General features: G+C 36.8%; 1 long non-coding RNA gene across 1 annotated transcript; it reads left to right on the top strand.

The window, feature by feature from the left end:
- Positions 1 to 3,871: 3,871 nt before the first annotated feature.
- LOC107311224 (uncharacterized) lies at positions 3,872 to 8,187 on the top strand. The gene is made up of 2 exons (XR_001553949.2): positions 3,872 to 3,978; positions 8,028 to 8,187. It is a non-coding gene; the product is annotated as an uncharacterized LOC107311224 (long non-coding RNA).
- The last annotated feature ends 830 nt before the right edge of the window (positions 8,188 to 9,017 follow it).

Here is a 9,017-nt window from a genome sequence, read left to right as displayed (position 1 = left end):
ATTTTTCTTAGAGCTGCAGACACAAGACTCACCTAGCACTCCATATACATCTCACCAGGAGTGAAGAGAGAGGAGAGATGAGCTACCTTGATCTACCGTCAATGCCAAGTGCTGCTAACCTCCTTTACTGCAAAGGCAAATTGCTGGCACATGGTCCATTTGTTATCCACTGAGATACTCTAGTCCATTTCTACAATGCTGCTTTGCAGCCAGTCAGCATGAAATCTAGGAGAATTAACCTCTTAATGACAAACTGTCTTTTGTAACTGTGATTTAAACTCTAAAGTTTAGATCTGTATTAAGACTTACGTGTATAAACGCTGAATGTCACAAAACAGAACCTTTACTCATTGAGCTGCAGAAGCTGAGATGCATAAGCTTGGAGGCCTACAGTGGGCATATGGAAGATTAAATGCCTTGGAATAGGACCAGTGTGCTTAGTGGAAGCTCACTCAAATTAGCTATTTAAGCAGGAAACCACCCACTCCAGCCAAGAGTGAAATACTGAGGACAAGCATGTGTCCAAAAAATCCACTCTCCATCTATTCAAATTTCTTCCCCAGCACCTGTTAAAGAAGGCAGGTCCCTACTGCAATTTTCTGGAAAACCTGAATGATAGCCATTTTCTCCTTTTTCCTTCCCACCAAAACTATGGCTCTTGTTTGGTGTTTTGAAGTGTCAGTTTCAGTTCTGCCATTCCTCTGGGAGGGACCACTTTTCAGGAGAGTGCTCTAAAGTCAAGTTAGATACTGAAGCTGTTTCACTTCACATAACAGATTTAAATATTCAATGGATATGAGAGAATAGATGATTTATTTATTTTTTTTAGTTTAGTCATCAGAGAGGCAGAGGCCTGAACCTTTTCTTCCCTTCTAATTCCCTTGTCTTTAATTGTGTTACACCAAGTGTGACAGCTTCAAGAAAAAAAGGTAGAAAACATCCTTTCATCTCTCAAAAATTATAAGATTTTACCCAGCTAATGGATTTAGGTCACAGATACTCTGCAAGCTTCATCCATAAATCTGTTTGAAGAGATTGGCTTTTTATCACACATTTGTATAGTACTTAGGCATTTGAGTACAGATTACTTTACTTAGGAGCCCAAACTATGCAGATTGCTGCAGCAGTGCCAATAGTGACAACTTATGAAATGTCATGATTATTTTCATCTGTGTTGTGGTGGATTTTTCCCCACTACATGATGAATTGTGTCACTTCTCTCCTAGTCAGCTGCAGAGAGAAATACTGTGAAAATAGTCTCCTCTTTTTAAGAAGTTGTCATCCTTAGATGAAAAGAGCAAGATGTCAGAAAGATTATCTATTAAATATCATAAACATTACAAAAAATATTAATAGGAGTTAGGTGTACCATAGTGTGTAGTTAGGTACTTGGTTAACAATCATCTTTATCAGCACAGTTTAAAAAAAAAAAAAAAGAAAGAAAAAACAAAGCACAGTTTCATGGCAGGTTATTCTTGTTAGTAATTTGATGTTAGTCTGCTATAAAATTTTAATTTTTGGTGAGTTTACTACTAAATTATTCTGTATAACTCCATTGCTTTTACATAGCTTCTCAGGGTGAAATTCCAGGATGAATCACATCATGCCTGCTCTAAGCCATCCATCACTTCCTAAATGCTTTTGATTTTCCTGGAATAAAGATGTATGCTCTGGGATACAGCATCAGGGTGACTTTCAGAGGTCAGAGCAAATCTTGTGTTGTGCAGAGCTGCAGGAATGTGTACCACTTGCTGGTCTCTGAAGATTGCTTGTGCCTTGGGCAGCATCACAGTCCTTGGGAAATCAGCTCTATACCTCAGCTTCCCTCACCTTAAAGGTTTCTTGAAGAACATGTAGGGTAATGCTGGTATTGTGTTTACTGTGACTAAGATTTCAAGTGCATATTATAGTTGTTTGATTCTTATTTCACTTCTGTTTATGTTTTGTCTTGTTTTGTATTTTTCCCTGGATCTTTTCTTCTCCTGTGCCAGATAGATTTTTTTTTTTTTTTTTTTGCAGATTGCAACCAGCTCTAACTGGCCCCCATTTTTCTTTAGTAAATCTATCGCCTTTCAGCTTTATATGTGCAAATCCAATGTCTTCAAAAAAAAAAGCTGCTGCGCAAACTGGATAACACTATGAGGAGTGTGAGTACTGTAGCTGTTGTCAACTGAGGGACTAGATCCACGCTCCCTATGTTCTGAAACACCTGTTTGTTCTGATAGGCAATTTAGGCATAGAGTCAGAGTCAGATTTGTCTATTTTGTTCTCCTTGACCCTTGGGTATGCGTCTTTCTATCCTGACTATGTTCCAGATGGTCCTGAGTAATTAGAACAGTAAAGGAAAAGGGTGAGGTAGAAAAAAATGTAAAAGACAATTAGTGGTTACATGCTTTTAACTTCTGAGTTATTGGTATGCAACATGTTTCACTGCAGTTCATATGCATAGTTCATAGGCAAAACAGCAGAAAACTATTCCCCAGAACTCTTTGTGATGCTAGACCTTCCCAGGTGCTCTCTAGAGCTTGCTCTCACTCAGTTCCAAGCCTTGGTTCTTCCCATGTCTGACTGATCTACCATTGTGGTGGCTATGTGAAATCTGAGTACAAGCTGCAAGAAATCCTACAAGTACATGGGTTAGTCTGATAATAACTGACAACAGCGCTTTCAATAACAAGGCAATAGGAGCCGATGCAGAAACAGAAATTTCAAAATTAAACTTTATCTCCAGTAAGGTGTAGGGAGATAGTTGAGATGACCGTAGCATGATCTTTAGGTGTATCATCTCAATGTACTAACTAGATCTGGTATAAAAGGCTGGGATTACACAAAATCTTTTTATTTATCTGAAGGCACATTGTTGTGGGTTTGATGTCTAGATGTTCTACTGCTCTACTCTGCCTTCTCTACAAGTTCAGAATACAAATATAGGCCCTACCCACATAGAATTTCAGCAGTTGTGAACTTGGAGTGGTCTCACTGATTTTTAGAGATGTATTTTAGATTACAGTGGTTGAGGATCGTAGTCGCAATGGTTGTGAAGAAAAAAGTCAGAAATAAATGGTCATACAAAGCAGTCTTCTGGAAGAAACCCTCCAGTGCAGAACTGCTTTGTTCCATCACCAGAAATATCTTCAAATGTGGTCTGACTAGCTTGGATAATGCATCCAGAGCTCTTCTTTCTGTTTCTGACAGGCTAGGCAAGGAGCAGCTCTTGGAAGGATGACCAGAGCTGCTGTTTCTCATTCTTATTGTAGACGTGTTGTACCTGTTGCAACCCTGCATAAATTGCAGAGGTGTTTCTGCTACTCTGAGAACAAACTTATAAGGATATACTACACCATGATGAGAGCTGTGCAAACCTCTCAGGCCAGCTTTGCAGCAGTTCAGCTTCACCGCTTCTAATCTCTTTTATGTACCCTGTGACCCCAACAAGGAGTGGTTAGTCAGTGAAGACAGGACAAATCTCATTCTGTGAATTATATGAATGTATATGTATAAGGTATTTGTAAAAATATGTGTCACCAAGAAGACTTGAGAGGAGATGTGACTAAGATTATTCTCAAATATCCTTGAAAACTTTACCTGGGCAAATTTGATCTCCAGTCACCAGAGCTACAACCTAAATATTAAATTCTTGATCATATCTATTGTCATTTCTTAAGGGCTCTGTATCCTTCAGAGAAAACATTTTGGAAATTAACTTTCAAATGCAGATAACTAATTTGGAGATTGAAGCAGTGCTTGAATGTGCATGAGTCCTGAGGCAATAGAAACCACTGTCCTGGAAATACACATGCCTTCTTGTTTTACTGTTCTAAGCTGCATGGATAGTTACACAGCCTCAGCCACAGCTGTCCTTTGTTGTACAGATGGCTAACAAAAGCATGGGATGCTTTCCATTGAGGGAATGACAGTAAATGAACTGAAACTGTGCTGAAGTTCTGGTCCTTAGTGAGCAAGGGAGATACGCAGATGGTAAATTTTTTCCTTCACTATCTTAAGGGTTGTTTTTCCAAATCAATTATTTAATTGTGCTTCTGCATTATTACTTTTTTTTTTTTTTGCTGTTGTTCTCATATTTGAGAAGCTACAGTACTAATTGAGAAGCTAAGTAATGACCACAGCAAACCCCGCTGAATTATTTCAAGTGCAGATCCAGAAGTGGGTTAACCTGGATACTGAATGTTTTCAAAAAATTTTAACCTTTAGTTATTTGGCTTCTCAGTTAATTTGAAGCTTTGGGAATGAAGGAAATATGTGGATGGTAATGTGATGGCAGGCCAGCTGAGATTTTAACCTGGCTCATTGTATTCTGCTCAACTGGGGAAGCAGCCCTACTCTTTCTTGGATTCTATGCTCTAGGACAGAAAGTGCTTTGAAAAAGATGCCATGTCTTGACATTGAAGTTCTGAGACAAAACACAAGTGCACAAGCAAAACTTCTTGAGTACTCCTGCACCTCTAATAGACTCGGATTTTTCAGCTTTTTTTGTTACATCAAGTCTGAAATGCAGCGTATCTATAATTCTCCTTTCTGTAAGGAAGAGTATATAGTACTTAGGGTATGATTTCCCAGACTATCCATCCTACTTAGTCCTGCCACTGCTCTGTTGTGAAATCCCATATTGATTTTGTTTTATTTTTCTGTGATTCTCACCATTCACTGTCTCTGGTATCTCGTCTCTGCAGTTTTACTGTTGTTCATGAACATTTGTATTATCAGAGGTACATACATGCTGCAGGAAGATGTACACTGTGGTGGGTGGGAGGATTTATAACTGTATTTCCACTAGTTTGTGGCAATACTGTGTTGCTTTTTGACCTGTCTGATCTTTCGATGACTTCACAACATGAAGAACACTCACTTCTCTTTTTGCATTTATCATCACTTTTTGAATACATAATGAGATATGAAATAACATCTGCCTGAAGTGTTTGGCATTCCTTTCGGGACAAAAAATATTGTTTTCTGCTCTTTATAACACAAATCCGAAATTTGGAGCTCAAAGTCACAACATTTCTGTGTCAGAAAATGGTGTTTTGATAAATTGAAATACTTTGCAAGTACCTGTCAATTTTTTTTTAAACTTGAGGAAGGGATTCTGGTTTATTTGAAGGCAGGGGTGCTGACTAACCCCAGAGAAGCGTACTGGCTTCTAAGAGTATGGGAAAAGAAATGTGTGAGGCCAGGAAGTAAAAATAAATTCCAGCAAAGATGTTTATACATACACCTAATGCCTCTGCAGTTGACAGTAAGCCTTGTTGGTACCTTTAGTATGCCACCAGCCACAAAGTAGGAAAAGAGCATTTCTGAAGATGTGTAAGAAAATCTTTAGATGTTTATCACCTAGAAATATGAATCAATTGTTTTCTTTTTCTTTCCCCTTGAAGAAATGCAAAGCATAGCAACTATCTAAGATACACTCTGTATATCAAACTGAAACATATATTTCTAGAAATTGGTAAATTTTAAAATTATTCTTAAAACATTTGAGAGGAAAGTTTTCCTCTCCACCTTTACCTTCCAATTGCACATGTAAGTTACAGTAACAATTGCAACTTTTAATTGTAAAAATTAATATTAAGGAAACATATTTCAAAAATGTCTGCAGATGAAAGGAAAATTGATTAAATTGAAAATGAAATAAAGACACAAAGAGGTAGAATAACTGCGCTCATGTAGACTGAATCCTAAGAGTCAAAGATAACTAAAAACATCCAAGAACAAGTCAGCAAACACAAAGATTTCAGTAGGAACTTCTACAAGAAGCATTAGAAGAGCTGTACTGCAAGATGTGAAAGGTGAATAAGTATATGCTATCTCTCAAAAAGGAGAAATTTACAGTGAGCTATTTTTGAGTTTTCAATATATAAGAGAAATGATCATCAGTAAACCACAATAATCAGAAAAAAATATTAACAATAATAGTTGGAAGAGTCAAGACCAAAGGACTATTAAGGAGTTTATAAATGTGTCACCCTAATTGGCCTACAACTTTTAATATGCTAAAGTTGATGGGTGAATAAGAAATGCAACAACTCTTGTGGAGGAAAAACAAGTCAGGAATGAAATATTTTCCTACCAGAATATAGGAAGATTAAATTTACTTGCTGTAAGAAAACAAAAATTTGCTAATCAATGGCTCCTGAGTTTACTGGACTGGAACTTCCTAACATCGTGTTAAAGAATTAAGACTAAGACTAAGAATCTAAGACATGCGTAAATTAGAAAAGCTCTATTGACTAAATTCAAGCCATGCTGATTTACACCACTTAAGAATCAGACCCACATAGAAGATGTTTAATAGAAAATGTGTAATATTTACAACTGAATAAGTGAAAATAATTAGATATGCACCTAAGTAATATGTCCCTTGCTGAGTTTGTGTGAACATCAGTGTTACCCAGTAATCCTACAATGGCAAGTCTTTAATTTGCAAACAGGTGTCTAGTAGAAGACCTGGTTATTTTATTCAGTGTTTTTGTAAGGGTTGAACTGGGAGCAAAGGAACAATCTCTTGATGTGCTGGTTTTATTTACTTTTTTTTTTACTTTTTTTTTTTTTTTAAATTGGTAAAGTTGTTATCCCCTTCCTCTGAAGTACAGGTACAGACCACAGAGACAAGATAAAACACTTCCCTAGCATGGAATTTTTTGCGTTGCTGGAGTACATGTGGCAATGATCTTTGCCGTAGCAATTAAAACCTCTCTGAGCCTGGAGACTAAAATTTCTTCTTGTTCATTGGAGGCGAGATAATTTAGAAAGATCTTTAGGTCTAAGCCAAGTTGCATGGTGAATGAAGATTATTAGCTAGGAAAAACTAAACAAGCAGAAGAGACTAGATGTGAGCACAAGGAGATATCAGATATAAAATAAATATGATTTTGTTGCACAACTATATCAAAGATGCTACAGAAATGGGTGAACAGATACTATCTCCACAAAGGGATACTCTTGTCTTACACAGATAAGCCACCTGCCAGCCACATGCGTTAATCTACACAAGAAGGGTTAGACTTGATGTTCACATTTTTACAAGTTCCTTTCATTCTTCATGACCCAGTGGCCTTTGAATTTAGGTTGTAGATGTCTCCTCTAATTGTAATTATTTTGCTCCAGGCATGCCAAATGCGTTTGTTTTCTGCAGAACTGCATCTGATTTTGTTCAGACTCTAGAGTATTACTTTAACAGAGACTTATATTTACTTAGACTCAAATAAGAAAAAGTCTGACTTGCACTGTATTAATGCTGATATGTAGAAGAGGAAGGGTGAATGTTCAATTATTTCATTGTCATCATTCAGATGTGTAATCTAACGTTTGGCTTTGTTTACAATATATTCAGTTACTTTTTTTTTAATTTAAATAAAAGATTTGCACTTCAAGCAAAACTGCTTTTCAGATGATACTGCAGTTAACTGAAGCTTTAATTGCTGAACATCATTAATAGGCGAACATCATTACAGTGCTTAGAAAGTAGTTTTGATAAGTTTGTTTAAATTGGATTTTGGAGGAAAACCTGGATCAATTTTTATTTTATATTTTAAAGTTCAAGGTAGTAGATTTAATTTGGGTAGAATAATTTGAAAGAATTCTAATACTTTACACACTGTATTAAAACTTTGAAGTACTGAATGAAAGGAGGAAAGTTATTACTATTACCAACTGACTGAATGCTGTGCAGGATATGCTATCATTAAATATACATCCAAAACACATATTCTTGAAATATTCACAACTTCCATAACATACTTTTCCATAAAACTTCTCTAACCAGTATGTACCTATGGAGTGTTAAGTGTTTTACTGACAGGTCAAAGGAAAATTTAATTCCTATGCACACGTATGAGGTTTGTATATCTCAAATGATTGCCAGGGATAGCAATGGAATTGTGAAAGGAAAGAAACAGCACATTCCTGGTAAATTACAAAAACTCAGTCATGCTAGTAAAGCCTGTTCTCAGAGCTTTGTGTTGTGGAACAGCTACAGTTTTATTAGTGTGTCTCAATATCTATCGGTTTAGGTCTTTGTCAAGGTGCAGTGGATGCCTACAATAAATGGAAAGCAGCTCTACAGAAGAGGCAGCAATGGCTGCTTGATCCAACAGTGGATTCTGTCTGGCCCAGGAGCAGAGCAGGTCAAACAGCTTATCTCCATGACTAATAATCCAGCTGCTGAATGAAGTGAGGCTCCTATGGTCAGTGCAGATGGGGTTGGCACTCAGAAGGATTTCCTGTAGTCTTCAACCAAGTTCAGCCTGGAATTTAGGTAAGAAATGTTCCTCAATGAGAGCCTGAATTATCTTTGAAGTTAGGAATTATGAGGTGGGTGTTGTGGACTACCAGATAAAGTGTGAATCCTTATGCACCTGAGTGAGCCTGAGTGATTTCACAATGTCAGGATGTCACTGCTAGCTCTTTTTGCATCTCTTTCTCTTGTTGAATCTGGCAGTGCCTTATATCCCTTTCTCCACACATGGTGTTTAAGTACTGCCAGCCAAGATCTATCATATTTTGTGCTGGCATCCAGTCTGCCAGCAGCCTGATTCAAACAGTCAGCCAAGCATACTGTCTGAAGCATACGGGTGTCAAAATTTCATTGGTAATCAAATCAAAATGCATCTGCTCATACCATTTTCCATACTTTTGTAGAGTTAGGAAAATAAAACTGTCTTGGAATTTCGACATGTCAACCTCAGGTAGGAACACAAAATTGGAAATACAGAAGGCTTTTTTTTTCTTATAGGAAAAATAATAACCTCTTTAATGGTTTTCCTATTCACTTAAGGTAATAGCTCCTGTTGCTTCTCTACTAAAATATGTAAATATACACCATCAAGAGTCAATCATCAAATGTAGACCTTATCTGCATGTCTGGCATGACAGACTGGAGTTCTTATGTATAGAATATTTCCTACATGAGATACTATCCCATGTTTAATATCTTATTATATGATTATTTATTGTAGTTAATAAATAAATATTGTATTTACTTATTTATATTTATAAAGTTA

Source organism: Coturnix japonica, chromosome 3, assembly GCF_054131305.1.
Source record: "Coturnix japonica strain WE chromosome 3, WE-NBRP24, whole genome shotgun sequence".
Taxonomy (NCBI): domain Eukaryota; kingdom Metazoa; phylum Chordata; class Aves; order Galliformes; family Phasianidae; genus Coturnix; species Coturnix japonica.
The sequence above is the reverse complement of the archived record's forward strand: the minus strand, read 5'-3'. Positions and strand labels throughout refer to the sequence as shown.